Below are 19,855 nucleotides of genomic sequence, written 5' to 3'. Positions count from 1 at the left end.
CATCCTCGCGCCGGCGGGAGGCCTCCCGCCCTCCGCGCCGGCGACCTCTCGCACCTCGCGCCGGCGGGAGGCCTCCCGCCCTCCGCGCCGGCGACCTCTCGCACCTCGCGCCGCAGGGCCAGCGGCCTCCCGCGCTCCGCCGCCGCTGCTGGAATCCGCTGTTGGAGCTCCCCTCTCGCCGCCGCTGGAGCTCGAGGAGAACGACCCCGAAGCTGCTGGAGCTCAAGTTGGCGATCTTGCTGTCGAAGAGCAGCACCTTCTCGTGCAGGTACCCATTCCTTCCTGGCACATATCATCCAAGGAGAGGCCGATTTAATAACCTGTGGATTGTACTCAGTACTTTGTCAGTTTTTAATCAACTTACTGAAACAATTAAACAATCAACTGGAACCCATTCATTCAGTAGGCAATCTGAAACTGAAACCCAGCAATGTACTGGAGTACTTTTCTCGGAGTACTTTTGTATTGAGCAATCAACTGAAACCCAGCAATGTACTTGAGTATGATCAGTCTGAAACCCATTCAATGTACACAACTGAATCCCTTGCTGAAACTGGAGTACAATGTACTGGAGATGTGGATTGTACTCAGTAGTTTGTGTTTCTTGCTGAAACTGAATCCCTTGCTGAAACTGAAACCCAATGTACTGGAGTACAATGTACTGGAGTAGCAATCAACTGAGACATTCAGCATTTGGTAGAAATGTACTGGAATTCAAAGTGATGCATACGAAATTTTAGGGCAGTGTACCTTGATCTGCTTCACACAAGGAACGACAATGATGAATTCTAGAATCCTACAGAGGTTTGTGACTTATAGAATCCAAACTTGAACTCTACAGAGGTTTGTGACTTCTAGAATCCTGCTGGTGGGTTGTGGGCAGAGCTGGTGCTGCTTTTAGGAGATCAGCCATGCTGCTGCTGGTGGGTTGTGGGCAGAGCTGGTGCTGCTTTTAGGAGATCAGCCATGCTGCTGCTGGTGGGTGTATGAATACAATATACAGTACCATATGCAGATGCAAATTTAGGGCATGTATGAATCTCAAGAAGCACATGTTTTTTCTTGATATTTTGACTGAGGCAACAATAAAAGAACAAATCCTATACATCGACAAACTAGAAGATGGTAGAAGGAAATCAAATCCTATACTGAATGCACTACTCCTTTTATGCATAGACAAGCAATCAGTAATCTCAACATCAGATACTCCAAAGGGAGTGGTATCTAGGAGCAGAGTAGGAAAGGCTCTTTGGTTTTTTCCTGACTACTTTGAGACATTAATCCACAAATCAAAGCACTTGAATCATAACTTCTTTCTAGCACAGTAGTATAGTGTTTGGGCTAGTTTTGCTACCTGTAGGAACTAGGAGTAGATGACAGTCAAATGCAAAAGGAGACATACATGACAGTCAAGTGCAAAATGTAAATACTGATATTCTCAACTTTGGAGTAGTTCACTTAGGTAAATTAGTGCAAAGAGTAAAACTATAGCAGAAACAGTAGATACATATTCACCGTTAACAATATCGGATAACCCGAGCAAACAACTTCAGGGAAGGGTAACATTGTTGACATAAATATTTTCATGTTTTCTGACTCAAGCAGACCATAGATTGTTCCAACACTGAAATCAATAGAGGAACGTCGTAGGTGTATCACCATCACTGAGTTTATCTGTATGGGTTATTTGATAGAAAGATGGGGCTATGGTTGCCATTATCACCAGTACGTGAGAAGTGAAACGTACATGCACAAGAGCTTGAAATAAACATTACAGACGATGAATATCATATAAATCGCCTGCTTTAAATCCATAGGCAGAATTAGGACCAGTGGAGTACTTATTATAAGTACCAAAGAGCTAATTCGTTGACAGAGGGAGTACTTATTATAAGTACTACATTCTGAAGGCTTGCAATTCTCAGGACGTCAACCTCCATGCCATTTGAACGAAAACATGATCTGACTTAGATATTTCGCTCTCTGCTGGGTGACCGTGCCCTTTGATTAGTTATTATCTCTTGACTTCTTGTTACGAAACAATTGCGTATTTCATTCAGGTGATCCAATTTCGTTCCAAAGCTAAATTTGTCCATAAGTTTGTTGCACAACATAATTTGAAACCGATCTTTTGCATCATCATCCACACGGTTCTAATTATTGGCCTGGAAAGTCCAGCCACTCGATTATCAAATACATATGTAGGATGCCTCTAGTTACATCGAGGCATCATCTATCTTAAAACTCGGAGTGGAGTTCCGATACCTTTATTCCATCATCGTGGCCGTGTGGTCAATACCTTCTCTTCATAAATTTATAAAATCATAATAAATTAATTTAGTTTGTCCAAATCTCTTGAGGACTGATTAATCATTTCAATGGCCCAAGACGCCACATTGAAGTTTCTTTCAGGGTGCAAGTAGTAAACACTTAGTTGTGTGAGAATATAATCTAAAAAAGATGCAATAGTTACTCTATGTAGAGTGATAGAGAGAAATGCACCGTGTTGTCTTTGGTACGCGAGAGATTTTTTATCCTCAGTAATGCCACGATACATAAAGTCTAATATCTGGATAAACTGTGTGTTGGTATTGATTGACACCAACAACCAGTGCGCTCGAGCTTTCATATGGACATGTACGAAGATCTGTATAAAAATGTTTCAGTAGCTCATCATGTTATAGTATAACAATAAGATTATGTACAACATAATTTTATGGAATACTTATGTGCTGATTGGTTATGAAATCTAAACCCTTTCGAGACTCACCCATCCGCGGACGCACTAGAGCGTTCTTGTGTCCATCGTTTTCTAGGGAGATAGCGTTAATCACCTTCTGAATGAAGATGATGCCGTATCTTATGTCCCGAGGGTTAGTGCGTTTGTTGTGCTCTATCCAAGCATCAATTAACTGAACATTGTAATGCAAAAAGTATTAGTATTACCGTTTACTCCAAAATAAATAAGTAAAATTATTGTGAAAATTTACCTCATCTCCTAGGTAATTGTCATTATCTTCTAAATAGGGGTTAGTTAGACATGCTAGATGCTTCTGGCTGATTATGAGATCATCGATCTGAACCATATTAAGAGTAGTTGTATCCATAGTCGAGGATTTCATCTTCCGCTTCTCTTTCTGCAGTTTTGATTGTTATTGTGCGGACTCTTCCTTCCAACTACTTTCGATGGTCCCGCTGGAACATAGTCTCGTAATTGTGATACCAGTGCGATAAAGATTTGTTTCGACCAACTGGGTATTGCGTACTTCCTGGATAGTAATAATCATCCTTCTTCCGTCTAGGTATTGCCTTCCGTCCTGAAGGCCCACTCAGTCGCTGGCCAATTGTGTTGAGCACCTCCTTTGTTTATTTTGTGGCTAGGCTCAGATTTTTTAGCCTTCATTGTTTCTGCATTAAGGTCATTTTCTTTATTTTCATGCTATAGATTTATCCGCCTACACGGAATGAGTTATTGGATGTTAGAAAAAATTGACAAAAAATAGTATTTGCAATGTTTAGTATAAATACGGTGCAGTTATTTACCTCGTAGCATGGCTCAAGGTTCATACTTAACTACTCACCAAACGTATCCAAATTGTTTGTGTTACCTAACTCGGTTTATTTAACTCCAAGGTGTAACCTAATATAGCGCTATATTAGGTTACACCTTGGAGTTAAATAAACCGAGTTAGGTAACACAAACAATTTGGATAAGTTCGGTGAGCAGTTAAGTATGAACCTTGAGAAATGCTAGGAGCTAAATAACTGCACCATCTTGCTACTAAACATTGAAAATACTATTTTCTGTCAATTGTTTGTAACATCTAATAACTCATTCCATGCAGGCTGACAAATCTCAATATAGCATCAAAAGAAAGAATGACCTTGATGCAGAAACAATGAAGGCTGACAAATCTCAGCCTAGATCGAAAAGAGACAAAGGATGTGCTCAGCACTCTGACACGATTGGCCAGCGACTGGGGGGGCCTTCAGGACGGAAGCCAACACCCAGCCGGAAGAAGGATGAGTACTACTATCCAGGAAGCACAAGCAATGCCCAGTTTGATGCATATGCACAGTCTGAGTCTGAGCCCAACAAATCTTCATTGCATTGGTGTCACAGTTACGAGACTACGTCCCAACGGGATCATCGAAAGGATTTGGAAGAAAGGGTTCGCAAAGTAACAATCAAAACAGCAGAAAGAGAAGAGAAGGATGAAATCCTCGAGTAGGTGAATACAACTACTCCTAATGTTAATATGGTTCAGATCGACGAAACTCACAATCAGCCAGAGGCATCTAGCATGTCTAACTAACCCCTATTTGGAAGATAAGGACAAGTACCTAAGAGATGAGGTAAATTTTCACAACAATTTTACTTGTTTATTTTGGAATAAACATTACCAAGTAATATTAATACTTTTTTGCATTACAATTTTCAGGTAATTGATGCTTAGATAGAGCACAACAAACAAACTAACCCTCGGTACATAAGATAGGATGGCATCATCTTCATTCAGAGGGTGATTAACACTATCCCCTAGAAAACGATGGACACAAGAACGCTCTAGTGCGTCTGCGGATGGATGAGTCTCGAAAGGGTTTAGATTTCATAACCAATTAGCACGGAAGTATTCCATAAAATTATGATGTACATAATTTTCTTATTATACTACGACATGATGAGCTACTGAAACATTTTTTTATACAAATCTTCCTACATATCGATATGAAAAATAGAGAGCACTGGTTATTGGTGTCGATCCATACCAACCAACACACGGTTTATCCAGGTATTAGGGCGACTTCTTTTGGGCTCCTGCTTATGCATAAGCTAGCTTATAGAAAATGGTGCGGGGAAACTGTGGTGGGAAGAAGCTGATAGAAGCTAGTTCATCCTATTCTTTTGGGCTTCTGAAAATTTTGCTTATTTGATGGGTTGAGTTCTGAAATGTCTGTAGTGCCCCTAAATTAGATATGTGTTGTAAATAAGTGGTAATACCATATATGATACTTTTTAGTGAAAAATGAGCTACAAATAAATCAAATAAAATTATGGGAGGTCAAATAATAATTAAGACATCATGTCATGGTATAATTCAGTACATTTCAGGAACGAATCGAGCAATGCATATGGTGTCATGCCTAGAACCAAGTCATCTCTTCCGGAAAAAAAACGAGTAAACGAATGGCGGAGCTATCAACTGGTGGTGACACGCGAGGGCAGCATCGCCGGTCCGTGTTGGCGTCCAGTCGCGAGGCGGGAGTGGCAAGTGCCGGGAGCGCCGAGGGCGAGGGCGGTTGCGACGGGAGAGGGCGGCCGCCACGGGCGGCGGCGGCAGCGGATCGAAGAATTTCCTTTGCAGCGGCGCCGGTCCATGATGTGCTCGGAGAGCCGGCCGCGAGTAACTTTGGGGAGGGATCGATAGCGGCGAGAGGAGGGATCGATAGCGGCGAGGGGCGGGGCCGGCTGCGAACGGCGGTTGCGACGGCGGAGAAGACAGTGGTGGAGCGGCGGCGGCGATTCGTTTCGGGAGAGAGAGAGAGAGGAAGTTGTCCGATGCGGGAGAAGAGGTGCGGTCAGTTTTCCTTTTTTCTTTTTTTTCTTTTTGACTTTCGGTGACCGGCAACTGCTACGGAGTGGCATTTGGCGTAAAATGGACTGAACTTGAGGGGCAGGTTGATGTACCGATTCGGTTTGCCCAGCCAGAAGCTCGGGAAACTGGTCTCGGCCAGATTCTCGAATTGCACTGGACGCGGGCTTCTCGGTCAGAATAAGCTAGGCATAAGCTAGAGAGTTCTTTTGGGCTTCAGTGGTTTGGCACCTAGAAGCAGTGCTATAAGCCCAAAAGAAGTCGCCCTTAGACTCAATGTATCGCGACATTATAGCGGATAAAGACTATCTCTTGTACCTGCGCAACACGGTGCGTTTCTCTCTATCACTTTACGTAGAGTAACTATTGCATCTTTTTTTAGATTATATTTCCATGTAACTATGTGATTACTACTTGCAGCTTACGGGTATGGAGAGCCACATTGAGTATGCATTAAAACAACATGGACGTGATATATGCACATGGGTGGCGCACCCAGAAATAAACTTCCATGTGGGGTCTTGGGCCATTAAAATGATTAAATCAGTAACTCAACAGAGAGGTTGGTACTGGACAAAGTAAATTAATTTATTATGGTCTTATAAGTTTATGAAAAGATGGTACATATTTTACCATTGTATTTGTTTATAAAACAGCTCATGCAGACTGTACTTAATAGCAAGGAAAAAATAGTGGGCTGTTTGATTTAGCGGATGCCTCGTCGAGAAGCTGTAGCGGTAGAAGCGAAACAATTTAGCGGTTTTCTCTATGAAAAGCAATCTATTTCATAGAAACAAAGAATTTCAGCATGCATATCATGGAATAATAATATTTTTCTTTGACTCCATTACTATTGCATGGCTTATAATCTGCTACTAACCTAAATTGGATGCACCAATTCTATCTACAATCCTTATTTCAAAAGATGGCATGGGGATGGAATGAAATTGAATAGGAAGGCTGCATCATTTCCAGAAGTACAGAACAAAGAGGAAAGGACAAACAAGCAAGAAAGTTTTGACATAGTAGTTCTAGTGTTTGAACAGACAATCAAGTTTCTTTATACAAATTAATTTTGGCGATTCTAGTGTCTAGCATCTGAAACAATTTACCGAGGAAGGGAGAGTCAATGATAAAGGAGTAACAATCCAGACTTAGTTTCAGGCTGAAACATCAAGGTGTCGTCGGTCGTCTCGATTTAGCCCCTGTCTCCTAGCCAGGGCCGCCGCGGCCTGGGTGCAGCAGCCATGGAGTACAAGTGTACAACCCGCTCGGTGCTCGTGACAGTTTTGTATTGGGCTTCAGATTCTAGTGTGATGGGATAATTTTGTTGGCGGTGCTATAGATCCTCTAGCGGCTACACTGTTTAGCGGTAATTAGTGGCGTTTTAGCGGTCGTAGCGCCCATATATAGCCGGCAGAAACAGGCTTAGCATCGCGGAAGGCTATCCCAGAAGCTATAGCGGTGCTATTTATTTCCTTGCTTAATAATGAATATACTGAACTGGAATGGAAGATGGCTCACAAATCAGTTGGACCAGGTAATTGTAATTTTTTTGCAAATTTATTTATGTTAAACTTATGTACAACACCATTAACTTTCTACAATTTTGCAGACCTATGTCAACAATTTTGGACCCAAGTTGGTGGTCACACTTATAAAATCACCTCACAATAAGGAGAAGAAAGGACCAAATAAGGTTATTGCCATCAGCTCTCGGATATCTAGTCTTTTTTTATAAATGTTTGATAAACTTCCATGGATTTTGTCTTTTGTAATAGGCAGTACACTTTAAGTTCTATATGGATATTTGCGTGTGGGTTTTCCTTAGAGGAACCACTGGACTCCTCTCAAAAAAAGGAACCATTAGACTTGGTAAACTTCACTTAATGTGTTGCTTGCTTGTTGTATTATTATGATCCCAATGAAATGGTTAGGTGTAATGTTAGGCTAATATTGTCAATCTTACTCACAAAAGAAAAACTAGTGTCTATCTTAACATCTTATTATCTTAAAAAACTGCTATAGTCAACTATAGCCTAAAAACATTACAAACTGAAATATGCCAAATATATTATAATTAGAATTTGAAAACAGACCATACCTTTTCAGCATCACCTAGGCCCTTAATGTAAGATGTAAGTGGCTCGGCATACTCAGAAATACAGCTAATCTTGTTTGTACGAGAACAATAGATCCCGAAGCTGTTAAACCTTGCTTCAGCTTCACCCAGGCAGGGAGAGCTTACCACTTTACATATTCACTCCTCCGCCTTCCCTTACGAAGATAATGCCTGAACCAACACAAGATGTTAAACAAGATGCAATATATTGAGCAAAATCGGTGTTAGGGGAAATATCAGGTTACTCAATAGAGAACACACCAACGGGTTTGAGCTGCGGACTAGCAAACATCGCAGTACCGTCCACTTGGGGCACCACTTGATTGGAGATTACCTCTGCCACCCAAAACTAGAAAAGGTAAAATAACTCGAATGAGCTAAAAGAATACCATCTAGAAAAAGAAAGTAGAAAACCAAAAGTTCGTTAGAAATTGGGCTCTTATATTCTTTCTAAACTAATATGGAGTATATGAGAAATACTAAAGGATGATGATTTCATGATTCATCAGCGGCTAATGGAAAAAAGGCTCCCCTCTACCAGAGAAATTAGTCTTGTACAAGGCTGTGGCACTATCTATAACATCGATAGTTACTTGGTACTAAACTAAGCAACTAGTGACCATCATGAACATCGTCAAAATCTTATTCAAACCACACATTTCAAATCTTAAAGCGAATACATGAAAGTGGAATATATCTTTAGCATTTCTCAGCTTCTCGGTACTAAATTATATACTTCAGAGAGTAGATGCCATTTTATACAAGGATGAAATCACGTTGTCTCCACCATTATGGAAGCTGCTTCCACTAAGTCTTGACTGATGATCGGTACATTAGCACCATTGAATTGACCTTGTGCACACCATAGATCACCTAAACATGTTGGTTTGTTATTAATTCATTTTTCCTCGAATCTGTCATTTAAGCTAACAGCGGAATAACTTCAAATTTTTCTAGTGAGAAGTACAGATCATTTCCTAATGCAGATCAGTGAAACTTAGCTTTTGCTTAGTACAGATTGAAATTAGTACATCTCATCATATACTGACGAAATACCTTGTTGCTTGGTGTCGGTGGTTTTCCCAGATTACTGGATTTGTGCGGAGGCTCATACAACTCGCGAATTCCTTGGAGTTTATGTTCATCACTCTACTTGAAGAATATAGGGAAAAATGTGAGTACTTGCATAAATTAACTCAATGCCAAATGATATTTGCAAATCCTTGATCAGATTTACAACTTACGGCTAGATCTAAAAAATGCAACGGATTCCAGAACAAGTATACTAGATGGTATCAGATTATAAAGAATATATTGTTCATTAGAGCATGTCTAACAGACCCCTTAAAAGGGCCAAACCCGTATAATAACCGCCGGAATACGGGTTTCGGCTCTACCCGGCCGTCTAGCACGCCCCGTAAAAATGGCCCCCGCTCCGATTTTTGCTGTTTTCGATTACGGGGCGGGTCTTTGCCCCCTACTTGTGCGGGGTGGGAGCGGGGATAGTGGGCGAAACCGGTATCCTCCCCTCCACTCTGCGCGAAGGGTTTCGCTGAAGCCAACCACCACCGCCGCCGCCCGATCTCCTCCACCCCGCCCTTCCCGGCTGGATCCCGCTGCCATGGAACGTCCGCAAGGGCTGCCTACCGCCGGCGGTGCACCTCCTTCGGCCGCGGTGGTTGATGTCCCCATCGGAGGTCCGCCGAACGCTGGCGACGTGTCGGCCATGATCTCCGCCACCATCCCGTTGAAGAGGAAGAGGATTCCGAAGCAATTCTTCGAAGAAGCTTCGCCGGCCGCAGCTTCGCCGGCCGAAGCCCCGCCGGCTGCCAAGAAGGGGGGCAGGATGAAGACCAAGGCGGCCGGGCCGAGGGGCGCCGCGCCGGCCAAGGTGAGGACAAAGGCAATCAGCCGCATCGGCCTCGCGCCTCCACCGCCCTCCAAGGCCACGACTCCTCCTCCCTCCGTTCCGTCCGATGCGCCGCCCGCGCCGCCGCCACCCACCATGGACGTAGACAAGGTGTTCGATGTTGAGTCCACAACATCGTACATGGACATGCTCAACGAATCCGCGGTGAATTTGGACACCGGCATCGATGCATTCGATGGAGAGTGCAACGTCGAAGAGATTGATGACGAGGAGGATGAGGGTGACGAGGAGGAGGTGATTGAGGTTGATCCGGCTGCCGCCGGTTCTTCGTCGACACCGAAGCCACGCATGGCGAACTACAGCGAGATCGAAGACGCCATCTTGGTCCGTGCTTGGAGCAAGGTGGGGATGGATGCGTGCACCGGAGTGGACCAAGGCGGCAAGCGCTATTGGCAGCGCATTGAGGATCTCTACCACCAGCTAAAGCCTCGCACCAAGAGCATGGCCGACAGATCCTACCGCTCCCTTGAAGGCCGATGGAACATCATCAAACCAGCTTGTTCTCGTTGGAGTGCTGCCATGGATCAAGTGGCCGACAACCCCCCTAGTGGATGCGTGCCGGAGGACTATGTAAGTTTTCCTTGTTTGTTGCTATCCATATGTGTTGATCTTGTGCAAACATCACATAATATTGTTGTGCAGCCCAAGTATGCTCAAGCCCGGTACAAGGACATGGCCGGCTCCAAGAACAAGGAATTTCAATTTCAACATTGCTTTTCCATTCTTCAACATCTTCCTAAGTGGAAGTTGAGGGACAACGAACCAAAGTGCAAGAAGGAGGCACTGCTCACCATGGATGATGAAACAGAGGAACTGAGTGCGAGAAACGCCGGCAAGCCCGAGGGCAACAAGAAAGCCAAGGAGAGGGTCAAGGTAGAAGGCGAAGCAGCTAGCTTCCGGGAGAAGTTGGATCAACTCATGAAGTCCAAGGAGGCATTGACGATGAAGACATTGGAGACCAAGCTCCTCATCACCGAGAATAAGAAGGAGGTGAAGCTTGGCAAGGTGGAAGCAAGGCGGGAGTTGACTTGAAGATGGTCGCAATCAAAGAAGCCAAGGCCATGAAGGAGCTCTTGGCCGAGGAGAGGGATATCATGATGATGCGCACCGACGGCATGGACGAGGATCAGCTGGCGTGGTGGAAGGAGACCAAGGCGGACATCATGGCGAGGAAGAAAGCTGCGCGTGAAGCTCGTGGTGGAAGTTCTCAAGGTGAGTCTCCGGCGAGTGGTGGCGCCGCTGGCGATGGACTCGTTGATGGTTGATCACATTTGGGAACTTCCGTGGCTTGAACATTGGCTATGATTGCGTTGTGATGTTAAAAACTATGAATTATGCATCACATATTTTGGATGTGCTATGTTTGATCTGAAATTGTTGTGCAAATTGTTGTCTAAAACCCTGTTTTGAGGGGTCGAAAACTCGGACGAGCTAGCAGAACCCGTATCCCCACCCCGTAAAACAGTAGCTCGTCCGAGTTTTCTGCCGGTGAAAACTGAATACATGACCCTCTACTCGCGTTTTAAGGGGCAAAATATACGGGGCCTGTTAGACATGCTCTTAGAGTGACAACCGATTTTAGGGCAAGCCTAGTAGGACAAGTATACTAGTTGATCAAAATAGACGAGCTATCCAGATTAGTTTAATGGTACAAATGCACTCCAATATGTCAAGAGGCAGGCAACAGTATAAACTAGGTTCATATACTAAACCTATAGACTGCCACATGTTTTATAGTTCACTAGCTAGTGCCCACCTAGTTCAAGTATATGATCCTTGTACGAACTTATATGATACTGTGGACAATTCTTCTATATGCCAAGATGCAGAATATGAGAAAACAAAATATTAAATCATGCAGGTGGTGCTTTTCTGATGTTTTTAACTTGCCCATAATTATGGTTAAAGTTTGAGAAATATTGTTTCATGAAACCTTTTTTTTGCGGGTGTTTCATGAAACCTTTTTTTTGCAGGTGTTTCATGAAACCTGAAACCGGCTTACTTATGCTTTACGTTTTATTCGATCATGTACTCTCCATTGATTCCTACATTATAGTATTTGTAAAGGCTAAAATACAACAGATCGTAAATACAATGATGAAGTGGTGACATGAAAGCATAAAGTACACAAGTAAACAAGCTAGCAGTATCAGGAGGACATGCACAGTTGCACAAGCAAACATAATTTTTTTTTTTTTGCGAAGAAAGGAAGCAAACATGAGATTAACCTGCATTTATTTTACGCAGACAAGACTTCCTCATGCTGGACGCATACTATGATCCAGCCATTGACGGGAAGAAAATTGTATAAGACACTTAACAAACCTGGTAAAATCAATATTATATCAGAACAGTCAGTGAAAATGCAAAAACAGTGATCTGTAATAAGATCTGACCAAACCTGGGCTAGGCTGTCAAAGTGAGATTATAATTTCTGAACCAGTGGCTATCAACAAGGTTACATGGATGATTCTATCTATGGAGACACCCTGCACAGCATAGAAATCCACATGGAAACATATCCGCTGGGAATTTAGAGAATTTATTAGAAGAAGATCCTTAAAGATGCAGAATTACCATCAGGATGAGCAGAAATCTTGGGGCGTTGGGGGTGACAACTGACCAAGTACATGGGAACGCACAGATAAATCAAAATACGGAAGAGGTTCCCTCGAATATAATCATATAATTAGATCAGTCGTAAGCATTTTTATTGAAGAAAATTTGAACTACAACTGGTTAATAAGAAAGCTGTTTCTGAAGATAAGTTCACTGGAAACAGGCATGGGGGATTCTAGAACTGGAATTGCCCAGCAAATATTGTGTTAGATCCAAAATGGAACAGATCATATATAATTGATATTACGAGACATATCTAGCAGCACAGAAAGGAGCCGTAGGGGAGTAGAGCCGCAGTGTCGCACTGCCATTCTTGGTCGGGGCGCTGAACAAAAACTTACCAGCAACATCTGACCGAGCTATCAAGGCGGCCATTCAGATCAAAGACAAGCTGCCCCACGTGTATCCGCTGGCCGTTCCCATCGATCCGTATACGTGGGAAGTAGGCTGTTGCAGCCTCCAGACGTTCGTCGTCGAATCGTAAAATGGCTTCTAGAAGTGTTTTCGCCGATGAAATTACTCGGTAGTGTACATCCCAGATCATCAACTGCATGTCTTTAGCAAGACAAGAAACGTCCATAATATTCCTGGCAAAGTGTCAGATACCGCCTGGTCGAAGCTGCTTTCTTCCATTATTCAGATACTCCCTCCACCCCAAACAGATTTCGAACAAATTTATCCAAAATCAGTTGTATCTACATCAGGGCAAGACGTTTCTGCACCCAGGATCATATGCTCCCGATTTTTGAAATAAGTTCTGGACGCGGTTTAAAATGTCAAAAAATTTCAAACGGAAAATTGATGCATACACGTCGACATTCTATGTGCTCATAAAGTCATTTCGCCAAAAACTGACATTTTGTTTTGTGTCGTGTGCAAAAAAGACAAAATTTGATGCTTAAAAAGAGCTTTTCAAGATAAATTTCTTTATCTTTTTAATAAATGACAAAAAATGTCAATTTTCCACGAAACTCGGCGTGCGTACATATAATGTCGATGTATACGGGTCAAACTTTTCTCCGGAATTTTAACATTTTAAAATATTTTTCTTGATAGCAGAAGCATATGCTCCTATGTTCGAAAGTGCATTTCGGGATACATCGTACTTGCAGCATTTTTTTAGACAAAGAAAGTATAATATTTTCTAAATATATTGAGTCTTATCGTAAAAGTACCTTCGGCTAGCATTAATAATATAGGTTGAAGGTTTCAGATTACTAGGACCTCAACCTCCATGTCATTTGAATGAAAACATGATCTGATTTAGAGATTTCGCTCTCTGCTGGGTGACCGTGACCTTTGATTAGTTATTATCTCTTGACTTCTTGTTACAAAACAATTGTGTATTTTATTCAGGTGATCCAATTTAGTTCCAAATGTAAATTTGTCCATAAGTTTGTTGCAGAACACAATACGAAACAGAATTTTTGAATCATTACCCACGGGTCTAATTATTGGTCTGGAAACACTCCAGCCACTCTAATATCTAAGTAGGATGGCTCTAGTTAGGTGGAGGCATCATCTAGAGTTGTAAACGATGGCTCCCATGGAGGCCACCTCAAAGCTCAGACCGTTGACTGTCCGATCAGCCACCAGGAGAGCATCTGAACCCTGATATGTATGCTGAAATTCTTTGTTTTTATGACATATATTCCTATAGTTTCTGGATGAGGCATCCGCTAAATTAAATAGCCCACTATTTTTTCCTTGTTATTAAGTACAGTCCACATGAGTTGCTGCGTAAATAAATACAGTGGTCAATATCATCTCTTCATAAACTGATAAGATCATCATAAATTAATTTAGTTTGTCTAGTATCAATCTCTCTATTGAGGTACTGATTTAATCATTTCAATGAACCAAGACGCCACATGGAAGTTTTTTTTCCGGTGCGCCGCCCATGTGCATATATTATATCCATGTTGCTTTAACGCATACTCAATGTGGCTGTCCATACCCCTAAGCTGCAAGTAGTAATCACTTACTTACGTGTCAATATAATCTAAAAAATAGATGCACTAGTTATTCTATGTAAAGTGATAGAGAGCAGTGCACCGTGTTGTGCAGCTACATGAGAGATTTTTTATCCTCAGTAATATCGTGATACATTGAGTCTAAATGTCTAATACACTCTGTGTTGGTATTGACCAACACAGACAACCAATGCGCTCTAGCTTTCATATGGACAGTTATGAAGATTTGTATAAAAAACATTTCACTAGCTCATCATGTCGTACTATAATAACAAAATTGTGTACAACATAATTTTATGAAATATTTACATCCTGATTGGTTATGGAATTTAAACCCTTTCGAGACCCACCCATCCGCAAACGAACAGGGGCGTTTTTGTGTCCTTCGTTTTCTAGGGAGATAGTGTTAATCACCCTCTGAATGAAGATCATGCCGTCCTATCTTATGTCCCGAGGGTTCATATGGTTCAGAGGGTTATTAACACTATCGCCCTAGAAAATGATGGACGCAAGAACGCTCCAGTTCGTCTGCGGATGGGTGGTTCTCGAAAGGGTTTAGATTTCATAACCAATCAGCACGTAAGTATTCCATAAAATTATGTTGTACATAATTTTCTTATTATACTACGACATGATGACCTACTGAAATATTTTTTATACAAATCTTCCTACTTGTCCATATGAAAACTAGAGAGAACTGGTTGTTGGTGTCGGTCCATACCAACACACGGTTTATCTGGGTATTAAACTCAATATATCGCGTCACTACATAGGATAAAGGATGTCTCGCGTATCTGGGCAACATGGTGTGTTGCTCTATATCATTTTAGATAGAGTAAATATTGCATTTTTTAGATTATATTCACACGTAACTATGTGATTACTACTTGCAGCTTAGGGGTATGGAGAGCCACATCGAGTATGCATTAAAGCAACATGGACGTGATATATGCACATGAGCGGCACACCCGGAAATAAACTTCCATATGGTGTCTTAGGCCATTGAAATGATTAAATCAGAGAGATTGGTACTGGACAAACTAAATTAATTTATTATGGTCTTATAAGTTTATGAAAAGATGGTATATATTGACCAATGTATTTGTTTATGCATCAACTCGTGCAGACTGTACTTACGCTAATATTGCCAATCTTACTCGCAAAAAAACTAGTGTCTATCTTAACATCTTATCTTAACAACTACTATAGTCAACTATAGCCTAAAAGCATTGCAAACTGAAATATGCCAAATATATTATGATTAGAATTTGAAAAGAGGCCATACCTTTTCAGCATCACCTATGCCCTTAATGTAAGATGTAAGTGGCTCGGCATACTTTGAAATACTGCTAACCTTGCTTGTACCAGAACAATAAACCCCGGAGCTTGTTAAACCTTGATTCAGCTTCACCCAGGCAAGGAGAGGTTACCACTTTACATATTCGCTCCTCCGCCCTCCCCTTACGAAGATAACGCCTGAACCAGCACAAGATGGTAAACAAGATGAAATAAATTGAACAAAATCGGTGTTAGGGGAAATATCAGGTTACTCAATAGAACACACCATTGGGTTTGAGCTGCGGACCAGCAAACATTGCAGTACCGTCCACTTGGGTCACCACTTGAGTTGAGATTACCTCTGCCACCCCAAACTAGAAAAAGTAAAATAACTCAAATGAGCTAAAAGAGTACTATCAGGAGAAGGAGAGTAGCAAACAAAAAGTTCCTTAGCAATTGGGCTTTTATATTCTTTCCAAACTAATATATGAGAAAATACTAAAGGATGATGATTTAATGATTCATCAGCAGCTAATGGAAGAAAGGCCCCCCTATACTAGAGAAATCAGTCTTGTATAAGGCTGTGGCACTATCTATAACATCGAAAGTTAATTGGTAGTAAACTAAGCAACTAGTGACCATCATAAACATCATTCACATCTTATTTAAACCACACATTTCAAATCTTCAAGCGATACATGAAAGTAGAGTATATATTTAGCATTTCCCAGCTTTTTGGTACTAAATTATATACTTCAGAGAGTAGATGCCATTTTATACAAGGATGAAATCACGTTGCTCCACCATTATGGAAGCTGCTTCCACTAAGTCTTGACTGATGATCAGTACATTAGCACCATTGAATTGACCTTGTGCACACCATAGATCACCTAACCATGTTGGTTTATTATTAGTTCATTTTTCCTCAAATCTGTCATTTAAGCTAACAGCGCAATAACTTGAATTTTTTCTAGTGCTTAGTAAAGATCATTAGAAGTACAGATCATTTCCTAATGCATATCATTGAAACTTTGCTTTTCCTTAGTACAGATCGAAATTAGTACATCTCATCATATACTGACGAAATACCTTGTTGCTTGGTGTCAGTGGTTTTCCCAGATTACTGGATTTGTGCGGAGGCTCATACATCTCGCGAATTCCTTGGAGTTTTTGTTCATCACTCTACTTGGAGAATATAGGAAAAACAAGTGAGTACTTGCATAAATTAACTCAATGCAAAATAATACTTGCAAATCCTTGATCAGATTTACAACTTACGGCTAGATTTAAAACATCAACGGATTCTAGAACAAGTATACTAGATGGTATCATATTATAAAGAATATATAGAGTGACAACAGATTTTAGGGCAAGCCTAGTAGGACAAGTATACTAGTTAATCAAAATAGACGATTGAGCTAATGCACTCCAATATGTCAAGAGGCAGGCAACAGTATAAACTAGGTTCATATACTAAACATATAGACTGCCACATGTTTTATACTCCTAGTTCACTAGTGCCCACCTAGTTCAAGTATATGATCATTGTACGAACTTATATGATACTTTGGACAATTCATCTACTCCCTTTGGTCTCATTTAATTGACTCGGATTTAGGACAATTTTGCACTAAATTTGAATCAATTATTAAAAAGGACCGGGCGGAGTATATGCCAAGATGAAAAATAGGAGAAAACAAAATATTAAATCATGCAGGTGGTGCTTTTCTAATGTTTTTAACTTGCCCATAATTATGGTTGAAGTTTGAGAAACATTGTTTCATGAAACCACTTTTGTGTGTGGGTGTTTCATGAAACCTGAAACCGGCTTACTTATGCTTTACGTTTTATTCAAACATACTATCCATTGATCCTTACAGCATAGTATTTGTAAAGGCCAAAATACAACAAATCGTAAATACAACGATGAAGTGGTGACATGAAAGCATAAAGTACACAAGTAAACAAGCTAGCAGTATCAGGAGGACATGCACAGTTGCACAAGCAAACATGATTATTTTTTTTGCGAAGAAAGGAAGCAAACATGATATTAACCTTGCATTTATTTTACGCAGACGAGACTTCTTCACGCTGGACGCATACTATGATCCAGCCATTGACGGGAATCCATCAGCGCCGGCGGCGGCCGGCGGGAGCGACAGTTCGGCGGCGGCTGCTCCTACGGCGAGAAAGGTGGGGATTGGGACGTCGTCAAAAGTATATGGCTTATGGGTATGGCTTCGTAGGGCTGTGGTAGTTTTCGTATGTATTTATATTACCTGACTAAAATAAAAAGGAAATTTGACGATTTGTTACCTTCTAATTGGTTTGTAATAGTTATTTCCTAATAATTGTCTCGTCAAAATTCATAGCTTTAGGAAACAAAGTGTTTCCAAATAATTATCTGCCGATTTTCACCTATACTCTGGAAGACTAAAATTCTTTGACCGATCTAAGATCCGAAACGATCTGTTCGGCAACACCTGAAATTCCAAAATTGAAGTTGCGCGCACGTATATTAATAGAGCTGACGCAAAATGAAAATGGGAAAGTCTTATAGACAGCCGGCTGTAGCTACATCCGGTTTGTCTCTTCTTCCTTTCTTCCTCACGAGTTTGACCGCTGCTTTCTCCCTCTCCCCTGCCCGGCCCTGCTCCGGTGAGATGCCTCGCCTTCCCCTCTACCGCCCGGGTCGGCCGCCCCTAACCTGGGTCGCTCATCCACCTAAGGCCTTGTTCGTTTAATCCCTGGGAGCCAGGGATTGACCTGGATTGAGGCCTACTTCTGGTTTTCTAGCCCATCGAGTTTATTTTTCCAGCCCACAAAAAATTGGTGTTCGTTTACTCCCGGATGGGAAAAATAGCCCGGCCAACTCTTCTCACTTTGTCTGGATATTTTTTCTCCCCGCTAGACCCGTTGAAAAATATCCACGAAACGTCCGAGAAAATGAAGTGCGATTAAAATGTCCACGGTAGCCTAGGAGGGATTAAACGAATTAACTAAAAACTCGTACAAAGGAATTACGGGAAGGGATTGCTGGGGTTTGGGTGACGGGCCTGGATCAACTCAATCCACGTCTGGATCCATTCCATGCCTGGATTCAATCCTACCAAAACAAACAAGGCCTAACTCGGATATAGCTCGCTCGGCCTTTACCAAGCGGTGGCGACGCCAATCTCTCCCACTTCTTCCTCCATTGGAGGAGTTGGAGACGATTGTTCACATCAGATTTTGGGGATCCTTTGTTGATGTTACACATGTTGTTGCAATTCCTTACAACATATGTGCATTTATTTTGCCATGTTAGTATTGCAAAAGTGGTACACTGATTTTGATACGTATACTACGAGCTATTGTATTAATGTTAGATACGTGTTCGTATAATGTTGAATAAATTAATAAAAAATGTTAGATATACTAGAGAGAAATGTTGTAAAACAATGTAACATTTTTACCAATGGTACATAGGCATAGAAAAATGTTACATTTGAAATTATTTTGTACCATTTACGGATTCTTTTTGCACCATAATTTCACGATTTGACAGACTATAGAAAAAAAACATACGAACCGTTTTGTACCATGATCGGACGCGCGAGGATCATGCACTTAAGTGGATCAGACGATTCAGAAGGCGGTTGATGATTCATGTTTGACGTCCGGCTGTAGCCTAGCGTTCGCCTTTCAAAAACTAGCATGAACTCTGGAGAATGAGAACCATCTATTTGCAGATTTCACATCTAGCAATTAGGTAAGCTAGTAATTGATGCGGTGGCGTTGCAGTCCTTGAGGATTACAAGACATTGATTATCTCCATTATTTTATTTTACTACTCCATCCATTAAGACTAGTCACAATGCATAGTATCATATAGAAGTATCATGCATATGATACTACTACATGTTATTATCTTCACAATGCATGGTATCATATACTAGTATCATAGTCTCCATATATTAATTGTTTTGTAGAATCTCAATTGAAATATAGGTACAAGATTTACTTGACATTATTTTTTCTAGTAGTATGTGCTATTATACAGTATCTACCTATGATACTAGTACACTCTCTCTCGTCCTTAATTGCACTGCCACATCAGCATTTTGCATGCATGAAATGCATGATACTACCTATGATACTCCCATTGTGGGTAGTCTAACTAATTTAAGATTTTTTTTTGGTAAATATATGTATCTAGATGCGTATTAGTGTGTAGGTTCACTTATTTTGTTATATGTCTAGTCCACTTGAACATATCTAAAAAAAACTTACACTAGTGATAATATAGATGTCAATAAACTTATAGTGTTATACACTTATACTAAACGCATGCAGGGCT

The 19,855-nt window shown here is 41.3% G+C and overlaps 1 long non-coding RNA gene across 1 annotated transcript; it reads left to right on the top strand.

Annotated features, from left to right (window-relative positions):
* Positions 1 to 190: 190 nt before the first annotated feature.
* LOC124676194 lies at positions 191 to 17,935 on the top strand. Its single transcript, XR_006993547.1, has 5 exons — positions 191 to 268; positions 6,015 to 7,293; positions 8,803 to 8,890; positions 16,624 to 16,724; positions 17,592 to 17,935. It is a non-coding gene; the product is annotated as an uncharacterized LOC124676194 (long non-coding RNA).
* The last annotated feature ends 1,920 nt before the right edge of the window (positions 17,936 to 19,855 follow it).

The sequence above is a fragment of the Lolium rigidum genome, chromosome 7, assembly GCF_022539505.1.
Source record: "Lolium rigidum isolate FL_2022 chromosome 7, APGP_CSIRO_Lrig_0.1, whole genome shotgun sequence".
NCBI classification, from domain to species: Eukaryota; Viridiplantae; Streptophyta; class Magnoliopsida; order Poales; family Poaceae; genus Lolium; species Lolium rigidum.
The sequence above is the reverse complement of the archived record's forward strand: the minus strand, read 5'-3'. Positions and strand labels throughout refer to the sequence as shown.